We start from the raw sequence: 15,528 nt of genomic DNA on the forward strand, positions 1-15,528 counted from the left end.
ATATATGATCACTAATATCTGCCAACAAAAATACACAGAATGCATTAAGCTTTGGTTTTAAATGCAGAAAAGATGGGAAATTCAGAGTGTTTTTTCTTGGTCACAATTCACTGCAAGCACGTCACAATGGCCAGCTGTCACGGCGGGATGGAGAGGTGGCAATAGTTGGTTGCTGCTTCTTGATGTTTCTTTCTCTTCTTTTAATGCTAGAAATCTGCCTGCTTAGGAGAGCAGGGTCGCAGCTGAATGAATACAGAGATCTTAGCTGTACACAGATGGACAGACAGACACACAGCTGCTCATGGTCCTCTCTCTTGATGAGGTTTCCCTATTCAGCCTTTCCTTTATCTGTTTCCTTTTACCTGAAAAGGCGCCTAGGATAAAATACCACAGCATGTAGGAGACAGGTAGCATCTCCTACCAAACGGAAGCAAAGACAAGGATAATTATTTTGTACAATAAATATATGTTCTCAAAGACAAAATCCTCTATAGCCTAGGGAACAATCAGATTGATTCCCCCTCTTCAAGACCAAAGAGACATTTCACTGATCGAAGGACCTGGTGCTTCCTACAAAAGACTGGGATGTTTGTCACAATTCAGACAAAAACATTTCAAAGCCTAAAGCCATCCAGCAGGTATAAATGCATTTAGAAAAAACAAGAAAATCCATTTTGGAGGACTTCCTATTAAAACAGGGTACATTTCTGACAGCTCCTCTTTCTCTCCACCATATCCTGTCCATAGGAAGCTGCATTAGTTGGATACGCGAGGGGACAGACCTGATTATCTTCCCATCTTAAGGGACAGGCTAGATATGCCTCCTCTGCACTTGGCACACTTTCCACCAATGGACCTAACCCTTCTCCTGCTCCTTTACTCGTGATATAGTAGCGAGCCTGGAGAAGAGGAGGCTGAGGGGAGACCTTATCGCTCTCTACAACTACCTGAAAGGAGGTTGTAGTGAGGTGGGTGTTGGTCTCTTCTCCCACGTAGTTAGCGATAGGACGGGAGGAAATGGGCTTAAGCTGCGCCAGGGGAGGTTTAGGTTGGAAATTAGGAAAAATTTCTTTACGGAAAGGGTGGGCAAGAATTGGAACAGGCTGCCCAGAGAGGTGGTGGAGTCACCATCCCTGGAAGCGTTCAAAAAATGGGTAGATGTGGCACTTCAGGACATGGTTTAGTCTAGTCTACCCTTGATTGGCTTAGAGTAGACTTGGTAGTGTGGGTTAATGGTTGGACTGGATGATCTTAAAGGTCTTTTCCAACCTAAACGATTCTATATGCAGGAGAGCTTTAATCTATATGTCTATCTAGAGGAGCATCTTCCCACTTTCAAAAGGTGAGCTTTGCAGGAATTCGCTGCCATAGCAGAGCTGTCCCCTCACAGGCAATGCAGCTGGGACATGCCAGTCAAAAAGGAGGTTGTAGGATCTCCATGAACAGAACAACACTACATCTCCTCTCCCTGTTTCAGGAGACACTGAGGCACAGGTCTGCCAGGAAGGAAAAAAAAATTATAAAATGGTGTTGCGTGCTGAACGTACAGATGCATGAGGATATCTTCCTCCTCCACAGGCATGAACACCACTTAGGGGTGAGCTGTGTCCTTCCTTTCCCAAAGCCAGACTCTTTCCTCACCAGGTCACAAACACTGGGACAGCCCAGGTTACAACCACAGCACTCGCTGAAGCAAGTCCTGAATTGTCAAGCGCAGCCAGAAATAAATGTCCCCATTAGAAGAGTACAGTATATTCTGGCTGTCGTGCTCCCAGTGCATCTGGCCACATTAGTTCACTCGGTTGCCAGGGGAGAGGAAGGAGGCTGATGGGCTTTGCTTAAAAGAAACATCAAAAGGGAAAGCAAGGAAGCAGCCTCCAGAAGGGCTGAGTGACTCCCGTGTGACCAGTCCTCCCAGTTTCTATTTTCAGCAAGCAGCAAATAAAAGAAAATGTGAACCCCGGAGCGCATGAGCTCACAAACCCAGCGCAACTGAATTAAGGAGGGTCCCATCAGAGAAGACACAAACCTTTCCTGCTGCTTCTTCGCACTTTACAATGTAAACGAGAGTTGACCGAGATCATCCAAACCCCAGAGCAGAAATCTCAGCCCTGATGTTTTTAAGCAGCTTTCATTGCTACAGGAATTTCTTCTTGTCACTGTGCACAGCAGAACAGGTTCATGCCACAGCAGGACAAACATGCTGCTTTATTAAATAAAGCAAGACAGACATCTCTTTTTTCAGCAAAAAGATTGGCGTAGTCACTTAAAATATTCCAGATGTTTGAGACAGGACAAGGTCTTCAGTCTTGTTTAGTCTGGGGTATTCTGAAGTATTATTCATAAAGTGTGTTTGAGGATGGGCTGACTTGAATAATCTGATTAAAATTGCTGATTTAAACAAGCAAGCTGGTAATCCTGAATTTTAATCACGTTTCAATATATAGCTTCTAGACATTTCCCTTAAAAATAGTTGATTCTCTTTGAATCCTATAATTTGATACTATTCAACAACTGGGAGCACACACCAGAGTGATACATATGCAAGCAATTACACAGCTTTGCATGCTGTTGATACAGACTCACACTCTTAATAGCTTTTTTTCCTAGAGGAATTAATTTTTTACTTATTGTTTGTACTAAGTTGCATTTGGGAAATGAAACTCAATTAAAAAATATAAAAACAAGTTTATATTTAAGCAATTTTCTGACCTTTTTTCTCCTTCACACCTTAGAAAAATAAAAGATGTCTATCCAAACAGGTATGCATTGCATATCTGCGTTACTGAACACAGCTAAACAGTCTCATTTTCCAGAGATCTCCAAATCCTACAGCTGCTAGATCTCATCCTGTCCTACTCCCTCACTCCTTATAAAGGGAAAGAAGAGTTTCCATTCTAATTAATTTCCCAACTCCGAATCATCTACCCAGCAAGTAGAAACAGCTGCGAAAACCCTTCCATGAACCTGCAGAAAAGGCTAGAACTGCTGGAGGAGGAAGCTAGCAAACTCCTTCCCCCACAACCAGTTTGTATTCTTTGCCACTTAAAAACTATCCCATACTTGAAATTTTTTAAACCACAACTGAAATTATTTGAATACACATTACTGCATCAGCTTGGGTTGATGGATCTAAGAGAAAGCCACAGGGTTTAAGCAGGCCACCCAGTGTCCCTGATGGGGATGTGCCGCCCCACCAGCCCCTCAATCTTTCAGCCCTTCACCTCACAGCCAAGAAGATAGCGTCCAACAGGTAAAATACTTCCAGAGGATAACAAACCCTTGCCACTGCACGAATGACAAGGTATATATTGGGAATAAATATCAAAGCAAAGCGACAGCGTTTATTTTCCAAGCTGATCCTGTGGCAATGCACTGCTATGATGATATTACTACGTTCTTGATTTAATCCCTTTATCTAGTGGCATGCACTGTGGCTGCAGAAGCATCGGGATGGGCTTTGCTCTCCTGCATGAGCTGGAGCACAACTGCTTTCTGACTTAGACCACCCTCCAGACAAACCGTCATCGTGCCTGGGCGCTGCCATGCGTCCAAGCATCTGCAGACTGAAAATGCATGGTCTTTTGGAGGTCTTCCTGGTGTATTAGCATTTGTCTTATTTGGATGTGTTCAGTCTGTCCTGAAAGTTGCTTAAAGTGATGCCAAGGAAGAATTTAATTTATAGCCCTATTCTTTTAATCTTGGTCAACCAGATCTTTTCAGACATCCGTTTATTTCTTCTTATAATATATTAGATGGAGTAACAGCACTGGAGTCAGCTTCAAGGCAGCAACTCACTCGCAGGGGTTCTGGTGACATTTATAAGCTGATCCTATTTCTCTCTTGTGCTTTATGTTATCGGCTAGACCTGTCGACTTAAATTATTGCCTTGTAACAAAATCACAGTTATCTGTTATTCTGTTATGTGTACATTTCTGAAGCTCTATACCTATATCAAGCTTCGCAGAGGTTGAAAACAAGAGGATAAACAAATAAGCAAATGGAAAGCAGAACACACTTCCACCATGCTCACAGCTAAGGCAAGAATCAGGCACACTACATACAGGACAACTTAAAGCAGAGGGTTGCTGTGCTGAATATGCATCGCTAATATCCAAGTAACCCCACCTCTCCTTTTCTAGACCAACCAAATGACCAACTGTGTTTTCTCATTAAATGAGAAAGGTCTCATCCTGCTCAGCTCCCTTCCAGTACATTATTCCATTTAGTGCTGGCCACAAGCTGTTTTGCATCTCTGCACAGGGACAAGACTGAGCCCCAACTCACTACACAGCAACAAGCAGGCATTAAAAATAACCGGGGAACTTTTACATCATACATAGACATGTAAATCTCATACCGAGATTGTGCAATAACTCATTATGCTCCTGGCAGCAGCCTCCCAATCCCCCCACCCCTTGGACCTCCGAGCTGCCACCCATCAACCTGCCCAGCAAGAGAAGCCCAAGAGGGACATGAGACTCTCCCCCTCCAAAAACACCTTCTGGCACCACTTTGTCCCCTACGGCAGAGAAGTGTTCCCCTGTGAAGGCTTCTGCAAGCAGAAAAAAGGGTGACCCAGCTTGCCGAGGCAGATCCCCTGGTTACTCCCCGAGTGAGCATCCTTGTTTGCCATTGCAAAAATAAATCAAATCTATTAACGGTGTGAAAACAAACCCCAGTTATGAGTCAGTAACCGGCTCTGCAGTTCTCAGAAATCACCTTGTATGTGAGCAAGTGTCAGATAGCATCTACCTTTCTTTACTTGTTGTTTCTCTCTGCACAGGGGAGTGAGGGGAAAGGGACTTTCTTTCTAGTACAGGCAACAAAAGAATCCACGAATCAATACGTGAATGTTCCCAGCAAAATAAACCAGCAGTGCTGCAATATTAAAAATAATAAGGCTGCACAAGACAGAGCATCCACAAAAAGTTATCTGATGGCACCATACCTACTCCTTTAATAAAATAATGATTAAAAAAAGACACAAGGAGACAAATCCCAGGAAGCAGCAGAGCTCCCCTCTGTAGCATCACTGGTACCACCAGCTCCAGGAGCCACCAGTGCCATGGGTGGGCAAAGGGGAGAGGCTAGAGCATCACATGCAGGTCATGCATAGGGGGACATAACTGCCCTGGCACTCGCCCAGGCTGCCTGCTCCTGCCACGGGCTCTGCCTGGGGAGAGGACAGCATTTCACACGAGCACGGTGCTCTGGCTGCACAAAAATGCCACCTGTTTCTCACGCTGAATGCTGGGCTCAGAGGAAAAACACATGAACTAGCCCTAGTCCGATGGGGCTCGGTGCGTGCTCTGACTCTGGACTTTCCAGTTAGCGCTGTTGAGCAAGGAAGCAGCAAAGCCTGGCTTCCTTTTTTTCCTACAAGGGTTAAGTCATACTACTCCTTGGATTGCTTCTTATTTCAAAACAGAACATTTTTACATACAAAAGGAAGGAAAGATGTATAGAAGACACAGGTCAAGAAGAGATGGATTACTGATAGGAAGAGGAAGTCCAAAGCCTGAATCTCATTTTGCTACTTCCTGCCCCTTTTTCACTCATCCTTTTGTAGTAGCTCACTTTCTGGCACTCACCACTCCTCCCAATTAAGTGCCACTGGAAAAGTCATTAATATGCTATACATCACCTCTTCCAGATAGCTAGCGGAGAGGTTTAACAGCATCAGGCCTGGAAGCTCCCCCCAGAAGACACCCCAGCATCCCCCGGCATTTCCCACTGTACCTCGTCCACAGCACAGGTGGTGAGACAGCTCAGACACCTGTGTCCACATTTCAAGTGGAGACTCCTACGACACTGGATGACATGCTTTACAAAGCCACTTCATGTGTATCTCTTATTTCCGTTAGTTCTGTACTTCTGCTGGGAAACCACAGCTGCCTGTTAGGCACAGCACATCCTTGGAGGAGCACCATCCTGGTCACTGCCCAGTGCTCCCGGATTTCTCAGGTCACCACCATCAGTGACAGCAAGCGCTCTAATTACCTACTGTAATTAATTATAGAGAAAATTCTTTTATAATCACTGTATGTCTGCCATGTTCATGAGCAGTTCCTTAAGCATGTGCCTGTAGCATCCATAGGGGACAGGATGCTGAATGAACCCCTGCCGAGACCCACCGTGGCCATTCCCAAGGCACCACTTCTCCCAGGGGCTGCCTTCCTCCAGGGCTGAAGGCAGCTGTGCTGCCTCTGTCTGCAAATGAAAAGTCCTGGTGCTGTCAGGCTGGTTTTATCACCATTATTTTGTCTTATTATTGCACCTTGATACGGACAAAGATCCTGCTGTGCAGAGGGCCAACAAGGATAAAGAGATGTCCTTCCTTTCCTGAGATTATGGAGGAAACCATGAGAGAGGAGATTTGTCCTTACAGCACGAGCAAACAACTCAAACTGCTCTTTTCTTCTGCCTCCCAAAGCACACATACAAATACTGAGCAGGAAGGGTCTGATCCCCGAGCGAGAGCTATTTAGCTCTCAGCAGCAACTCACACCAGTGACTTCCAGAAATGCCTGAATGTGATGAATTGTTGAGAGACTGAATGAACAGTTAAGAAAAACCTCAACAAAATCAAGGATGTTTCACGTAAGACACTTTATTTGGTAATTTTATCTGACAAATCTTTTATAGAATACTCCAAGCTATGCTAATAAATATCCTGCAATTCGACCTGTCAAAATGGTGATGTCTAGATATGACATCTTCTCCAACACCAATTTTGCTCCATGCTGCAGCAGAGCAGGGACATCTGAAACACTTTGAAGTTCACTGACGGTGAATCCATTCCCAGTTCAATGCCCAGCACTGCTGCTGGCAGCAAAGCCACCCCTGGGAAAACCCCAAAATTGCTGCGCTGATACATCCCAACACAAAGTGCCTCCGTCTCTGCTCTTGCCCAGGGTCCTTATGTGTCTCAAAGAAGCAGCACTGCTTTCCACTGAACTTGAACCCTACTCAAACAGGGTGCAGAGAAAGGGCCATTTCCATTCCCTTTTCTCATTTAGCAAGAGAGAAGCTACTTACTGGTGCTTGCTGGGCTACTGTTTTCCCCATGGCTATTGCCACAGCGATTGCTGTCTGGACTCAGGGTGCTCAGGGCTCTGCACAACCAGGAATACAGGGAGACACACACCCACAGTAAACCTTGGGAGAACTTTCTTTCTTGCATCCTATGATTTTTAATACTAACCACTTGCTTGCTGCGGTAATGACCATGTCTTTAAACACCATCCATCAGGCCTACAGCTCAAACATTTGTTTATCTGAAAAAGGTTTTAGAGCCAGTCTCTTGTCCTAGTGCTGAGAGATCTTCTCTGTAATTTGTTTCCCCTCAGCAGATATAATGAAACATTAAAATGATACCAGAATCAAATCCCTCCTTCTGCAATTCGATCTGCAGCTAGCAGAGAACAAAACGTTGCAAGGAAGGGGTTTTCCGGTAAGTAATACTTGGTTAGACACGTGAAAGCATCAGTTAAATTTGGACACTCGGTTGGACAATAGCTTATGAGTGTCAATTTAAACCAAGCTAGCGCTCTCCCATGGCACCGGTATTTGTTTTCTCAATTGATCAGCAAGCACTGGGGGCCGTGAGCCCGTTTTTTCAAACTGGCAGCACCCTGTGAGCACCGGGCTCCGGCTCCTAACGCGCCTCTTGCCAAATCCACCCACTGCCTGTGCTTGGCTTCGCCTCCAGCTCCGACAGCGGGAGAGCGGAAGGGGAGGGAGAGGCAGGCGAACCTGGCAGTGACAGGTGACAGACCCTCGTTGACAGTGTCACAGCAGGTCCGTTTAACTCACACCTACCATCGCTGGCGTCCAAAAAGATTATTCTGCACGTAGCCCAGCCTCATACAGGGGCACGCACAGAGCCGAGCTTAGCTGCCTGCCTAAAAACCCATCAAACCTCGACCCTCTTGTGGCAAGATAACCACCAAGGACAAGAGAGCCAGCTGGCACGTGCAGGGCAGAGCGTGTACCTCCTATGAGGTGTCTGCCACTTTCCAGGATGCTCTGAGATAGTAAGCAATGGAAGTGAAGGTGGATGCCAGGGAGGTGCCTGGGGAGGAAGACTCAGGGAAGGAGCAACGGGAGGGCTCAGGAGAGGACATATGGTGCCTCTCTGACCGGAGCCACTGCTGTAGCATCTGTTGATAGATCTTCTGTTGCAGCCAGTATAGAAAAGCCTCATATGGCAAAGTGCTTCTCGCAACAAGTGCTTCTGCCCTTCCACCTACCTCCCTGCAAAGGCTTCTCTCACTTGCATTGCAAGAGCAGAAAATACAGCAGGAAAAAACTAATGGCACAGAAGGAAGAGGAAGGGTTGCCCTTTTGTGAAATTGGGAAAACCACGTTTTCACTTTATAAGCAAACCCTTATCTCTAGCTTTGAAACAGTAATTTTTTATGCATTACCATGCACCCTTGGTTACCGCACGATGCATGTGCTTAGTGATTTAGTATGAAGCACTTAATTTATTTTCTCTTCTGATATTGGGCTCAATTCTGTGAACTGTAGCAGTTTAGAGAGTTTAATCCCACAAAGGTCTGAGCAGCAGAAGAAAAGCGGAGATTGAAGGTGTCCAGCCACACTCTTGATTATTTCAGCTATCAAAAGGCATGCTGGGCTGCACAGACACTGCAGCAACCTTTGTCTCACCATGTCACCAAGTCAACATCCAAGAGAAACATTATTTACAAAAGCCAGTTTTAATCCCTCTCCGGCTCACTAAGTTATTTATCCCCAAGCCTAAACAACTTCATAATGTTACTACAACCTATTAAATAATTGTCATCTCACAGGTGTATTCGTTATACTAGAAAGCCCATCTGGGATGCTGAAGGCTCATCTATGTTCAGAGAAGATCAATGCAGAACGTAGACAGAGAAGAACAAGGGGGATGACCAGGAGAACTGAGAACCTGACAAAATGAACTGAGGATGATATTTATTCTGCCAGATTTTAGGCATCTAACACCTTTTTGAGCCAGACACCATTGGCTGCTTTACTATGACAGAGATTAGCACCTCCAGAACATCATCAACCACAGCTGTCTTCCACATCTGTCACCCTCAGAGAACCTCTTCCTCTCTCCAGTGACCATGGAGATGGCCACCACACATGAACATAAGAGCAGAGAAAACCACCCCCAAAGAACCCAGCAACACAGAGGCATGGAAAGGACACAACTGCTCTCTAGGGAGGGATAATCCGTCAGGACCAACACCAGGGTGAGAACCAGGAGGTCTAAGCTGGTCACAATTAATCTGCAGTTGGTAACGAAGAGCTGAAGCCCAAGATTATGCTACAGGAGGAAAAAGGGACAAAAAAAAGAAACTATTTTTCACGGGGAAGGCTGGGAAGCTCAAGAAGGTGTCTTCACGACCAGGTCTCAGCAATCTCTGTTCCTGTCCTCAGCTTCTGTGTTTATAACTCAATCAAGGCTGAAAGTGAAAAGATAGACACGTTCAACAGAGGAAAACCAAACTCCCTTCTCCAGCTATCACCGGGAGCGTGTCAGGACACTTTGCCACTGCTAGCAAGGCATGCAGCTTATTGACTCAGATGGCATCTCTACTCAATGCGTGTCAGCTGGCTCATAGCACACTTTCACACCAGCAGTTGCAGTAACACCCCAGCACCAATGTTTCTCCAAGCCTAGAGCATCCCCCAGAGCCAAGAGAGCCAGGTCCGCAGACAGTTGGACAACATTTTCCCAGTTCAACGCTGAAAGGTGCCTGATCTGAACTGCCTGGCTGCAAGACTAGCAGAACATATTGGATAAACTCATCTGCCAGCTACGCTGCCAAGCTATAGTGAGGACAAATTTGAATAATAAAAGCTGGAATAAGAAGATGCCTTGGAGAGAGTATTGGTATAGTGCTTTCCTAAGCTTCAATTTAAAGCCTTGTTTCTATAGCTAATGCAGTCATAGGGAACATTAACCTAATTTTTGTCAAGAGAACTTGTCAACACTGCAGTATTTAAGATAGACACTAACGACTTGTTTTATATTGCAGATAGATCACTAAGAAAGAAAGTAGCTGTGCCACACTGGGTTCACAGGAAAATAAATTGACATTCACCCTGGGCCAAATCAGGGGATGCTGTTTTATAACACTGCATGTGCGAGCAGCCTTACATTTTATCAGTGCACACAGTGCAGCTGAGATCGGATCCAAATCCACTGCGGAGTTAGATACTGGCACCCATGCGGAGGTGCTTTAGATGGGCCATTGCTGGAGAAGGGCACCCAGGGACACAGAGCCTGTCATTTCCCTTCCAGAGATACTCGGTAAAACATTTGGCCCAACTCTTGAAAGGATGGGTCCTTCTACAGATGGTGTTCACCAGCTGAGCCACAACGAGTGGACTACGATTTCAGGGCTAAGGGGAGAAAACTGGTGGTAGAAGAGAATTGGCTTTGCCTCCTCAGGGGTTCAAGTAGGAGGTCAAAATAGAACTTGCCTAGCCTGATTTTTAGAGATGCTCCATGGGCAAGTCAGCAGAAAGCAAAGAAAAGATGGGCTGTACCCTGCACCTTTAGGCAAAAAAAAAAAAACAAACCACATTTGCACATCCTGCTCACATCATATCCTGCTTTAAAGAATTAAAACATTCCCAGGAGCCTGAGTATGTTAATGCTGGCACAGCTTCACACTTCCCACATGGCAGTCTCAGAGTTGCATTTGCAACGAGTCCAGGATAACAATGCTGGTGCCGTGACACAGAGGCTGCTCCAAGACTTGCAGCTTGCTCAGTGCAAAGTTGAAAATGCCCTTTTATCTGCAGTTGTCACTTGGAAGTAACAGCAGAATAACCTTGGCTTTGGAATAGAAATCAGTTTGCGGAGGAAGCCTGTGGGAGCATAACCCTTGGGCTGCAGACTTGTGCGCAACAGGGTGGCTCTGCTATGGATTCTGTACTCACAGAAGAACTAAATCATTACAACAGCCACAAATGTCCCTCGGGAAGGAAATCCTCTCAAAGATAAATCAATAACTCAGTGTAATTTTAGCATGCAGCCAGGAGAATTTACATTGCCAGGAAGGCTGAAAGCTCTGCCACGAAGACAGAGCCACAGCATCATCAAACGGCCCTGCAGTGGTCCCCTGCACAAGAGCTCAGGCTCCAGGTATTTACTGCAAAGCCAGAAGCCAGGGCTGCGCCATGCCAGGACCTCTGCGGACCCAAAATGAAATAGCAGCAGCGGGGATGTGGTGCAGCAAAACTCACTTGCAATCAACCTACCTTTCCCAGGTTGTGTCCCAGCTGCCCTCCTCCACAGCAGCGTGGCTGCTCTCCACAGTCACGGCAGCACTGGCAAATGCTCCCAGATCTTACAGGGTAAGAGGCGTGCAAATACAAAGCACGAGTTAAAACAAGCACAGGAGTCTAAGGGGAGTGCTACCACCACAGCCTTCCCCCCTGGCCAGGGTCACAGGGGTTCCCACCAGCCAAACCACCCGCAAAATAAGGCGAGAGAATGATATGCTGCAGCACACACTGTGATTAATGAGACTGCAATTTATGTAATTATATTAATGCAAAATACACTTGGACCAGTAAGTTCAAGGAAACTAATGACACTTCACAGCGCAGTAACTCTAGCAAAAAAGAAAAAAAAAAAAAAGACTGTAATTATTCAGTAATTCCTCTCCTCCCAGATTTTCACTCAGGGCCAGCTTGGAGAAGGTGGCTTGAATTATATTTTCATTTCCAGAACATCAACAGAATTGCTAACTAAGTTCCAGCAGCAAGGTCAAAGCCTGCCCATAGTTATACATGCCAACACCCTCCTGACTGCCAGCTCCAGCGAACAGCAGCACTGGTGGACCCAGGAAGATCTCAGGCTGCCCACGTCCTCTACAAGTGTGTTTAAAACACCCATACTCTGTGCTGCTCCTCCAGAGACACGATACCAATGCCTCCGACATCTTTTTGCTCTGGTCCCCAGCATGGATGGATAAACTACAGCATCTAATTCCTTAGAAGCTAAAACTGGCCTCCGTGAAGCACAGCATGTTTTACGTGTCTAGGAGTTGAACCTCCAAGATAAGCCTGACAAGTAAACACCCCAATCCAGCTGGCAGCAATTTATTGTATACTCAGACCACCGACACATTGTGTATCATTGCAACCAAAGCACCCAGCAGACATGGAGCCTGCGCTACCAATGCACAGAGGGCTTGGAAGCAGCCTGCCCGCAGGCAGGTCAAGCAACAAACACATCCATACCTGCCCAGAGAGCCCTGGAGTGGGACTGCTCATTACTCTGGTTCACAAACGCTTGAGGCACGTGCAAACCCTCCCTACACAGAAATCTTCTGTTGCTGCTCTTTCTCCTTTGCGCTTTTAGGACTTGCCATGCATGCACATGTGCACGCACAGTCCTCTGTCCTCTTCAGCACGTACTCTTCCCCTGCTGCAGCCCGCCTGGAGTAATGGATGCGTTTTGGAGCACCTCTACTGGCCACAGTCGTGTCACTCCTCACACCCTCCTTTGGTCCCATCAGGCTCTCAAACAGATGCTTCATGCTCCATAAACGCGGACATCCTCCAAGTGCCCATCTGCAAATCCAACTTTACAGCAGCTACAGATGTGGCCTGTGTTTCCATATTATTTCATCAAGATTTGGACTTTGCACCTCTAAAACACCAAGATCTGTTAATGGAGCTGATCCAAGAGGCAATGTCAGAGCTCATGCTAGCACTGATCCAAAGAGCTTAAGATGCATTACAGCCACCCCAAACAAAACCAGGACAACCTATTAAGCTCCTACGATGCAGAACACAACAGTGCCAGAGAATCCAGGACAGAACGATTCTGCAAAGACGGCACAAAAGAGGAGACCTCACAAGCGTACCTCCCTGTCTGATATAAAACCAAAATCAAACCCACAATTAAATGAACGGTCACAAGTTCAGTGTCTGAAGATTGCACTCATGGGCTACAATCTGGCAAAGCTCTCCTGGTAGCTTCCAGGCTCGGCAGCAGCATCCTGCAGGAGGGAACATGCAAAAAGCCAACTCAGTGATGATTGGGAAGACACATATAAAGTAATTGATCACATGGCAATCTGCGTGCACCCAAACGTCCTGCAACACAATTAGAAATCAATAGCAGGATGCAGAAACGCTCAACCACGCAGTAAAATATAAAGAACACTTGTAACACTGATTTTAAAAGCGCCTCAGAAAAGACAGTTGCAAAGGAGCCTGAGAAAGCAAAGCAAAATGCCAGAATTGAAGCCTTTTTTTTCCCCTCAAAAAGGCATTAATAATGGATTTTCAATGCAAGAAGGAAAACTGAAACCCACACCAGATTCTTCTGGTAATAACAGCTTTCTGCAAAGCCCAACTATTAATGTAACAGGACGTCCATCAATCAAGCATGCAGAAAGTACTCCGAGAGCTAAAAAAAGGAGCAAGCAAACATCTGCTTTTGGCAACTTAAATTTTGCCCTTAAGCGCAAGGAACATAATAAATTATCGGAAGGTTGGCCTTGAACTCATTTTCTTCCATCCTGGAGAGCTAAATGCTGAAGACAGTGATAAAGGTACACAAACACACCACTGCTGTGATTTGTGCCTGACAGAAAATGGGAGAAACAGGCACAACTTCATTTGTAGACTGAGGAACTCTTGAAAAATGCTGGTGCCATTCTCAGCATCAAGGCAGTGAGCCCCCAACAGTAAACAAGCGGCAACACCCACACAGAAGTGACAGCGAACTATCCTTTGAGTCTGCGGCTTTAGCGACAACCTTTTTGTCGTTAAGGAAGGTCTTGTGAACCCTTCTCCACCTTCAGCCATCCTCAGCCTGTCCAAGACTGTCCACACACTGGAACGGTACCAGGGTGGAATGACAAGACATGCAAACTTGCTCCAAGATGACAGTCGCATCTCTCCTCGCTACGACTCTTCCCGTTGCCACGTGCTGCTCGCAGGAGGCTGCAGTGATTAAAGCAGGTCATCGGTGCCTGTGTTTCTCAGTGCTCTCTCATCAAGCAACGCTTCACATTTCTAGTCCATCCACCCAGATGAGCACTGACTGGGGTGTTAGCAGCAAACCTGAGAAAACCTGGATTTACACAAAAAAAAACAGCTGCCAAAGAAAGTAACTGGGGTGCCCCCATGCCTCCAGTATTTCTTCTTTAAAACACAGTAGGTCAAAACAAGTGCTGGAGATAATGAACAGAACTTACTGATTCAACCAGAAGAAGCTGCAGGCATCGCTGCAACTAAGTCTTAATAAATTCTGAAGTGACACTATAAAATGACATTCTGGAAGTCTGTATTTATTGTCTCCCCCTGCTTTCTGTATCCAAGGTGCCACGTTACACTTAATAACAGGTTTTTTTTTCCCCAGCTGCCAGTGTTGCAAATCCTGCCTGACACCTGACAAGCTAATGGTTGGGGTTAACCCCACCCCAAATACACACATCTGCACCCTATACAAAGCCTTGGTGGTGTGAACAGGTATAAATGATTAAACCAGTACTGCCCAGGCGATGCACAGGACAGTACAGACTGTCTCCTTGTGTCTCAGGTGTGTGGCTCCATAGGGCTCACCAAGATGCAGCAGGAGGGTATTTTTCTCCCTGCTCCACCAATGGAAGCGATGCAGACAAGGAACAGCCATTGTAGGAAGGTACCTTCACACTCAGCCACATTTCAGAGCAGAAGCACACTGAGAACGGCCAAGCATCACCACCACGCAGTCCCTGGGAGCGCTGCTGGGCTGCAGCACAGCCTGTGCTGGCAGAGCAGCCCTGCCAGCAAGCTGCTGCCTGGTGTCACAGCAAGCTCTGTGCGAGGCATCAGAGGTCCTCCAGTTCCTCATGCCCAAGCTGTGGGGAAACCTCCCCTTCCAGCAGAGCTCAGCTCAGCTACCACTGCAAAGTACACTTCAGTGACCCTGTATCTGGCTTTCAGACCATGGATACAATCTTTCTTGAGTGTGGTCTTCATCAAGCATCTTGTTTTACTTGTTTGTGCAGTATTCCTAAGTCTGAAAGAAAATCACCTTTGCATTCAGGCTGTACATGGGCAGCGCCTTGGGTTGTGGGTAGATGCTTGACAAGTATAAAGATGCTATCATTCCACCCTGTCTGTATCTTCTGCACTGCAGAAGACACAAAAGAAATCACATGAACCATCTCTAGTCCACTTCAGAAAAAAAAAAACCCAAACCACTAACAGAACCCCCCCGAAAAATCAGTTTATCAAGTATAGCAGAGAGCAAACAGTAAAAATAGCCCATGTAGGTGGTTTGACCTGACCTGAGGATCTTTGTTGGAGTGGATGAAGGACAGCATATACATTTCCTCCTCATAAAGTGGTTGCATTAACACCTCTGACTGACACAGCTTGATTTTTGGAAGAGCCTCAGTTGTTCTTCCTCTGCTTGCCAGCAAGATCAGGCTTTCCCTGCAGTCAGTAGGGTGTGGTACAAGCTCTCCTCTGTTGGCAGCCTCACTCTGCTCCTCCTTCACGACATGTCCTTTC

General features: G+C 46.2%; 1 protein-coding gene across 2 annotated transcripts in view; it reads right to left on the reverse strand.

The window, feature by feature from the left end:
- Positions 1 to 15,528, reverse strand: part of SIL1 (SIL1 nucleotide exchange factor) — a 95,043-nt gene that overhangs the window by 46,256 nt on the left and 33,259 nt on the right. The window contains exon 1 of one of the 2 annotated variants that reach the window (XM_075715341.1): positions 15,303 to 15,316. The exons of the other annotated variant lie outside the window; for it this stretch is intronic. The gene's annotated coding sequence lies outside the window, so the exon portion shown is untranslated. Of the gene's footprint in view, positions 1 to 15,302; positions 15,317 to 15,528 lie in introns of those variants that run through there. 2 annotated transcript variants of the gene reach the window in all.

Source organism: Pelecanus crispus, chromosome 8, assembly GCF_030463565.1.
Source record: "Pelecanus crispus isolate bPelCri1 chromosome 8, bPelCri1.pri, whole genome shotgun sequence".
NCBI lineage: Eukaryota > Metazoa > Chordata > Aves > Pelecaniformes > Pelecanidae > Pelecanus > Pelecanus crispus.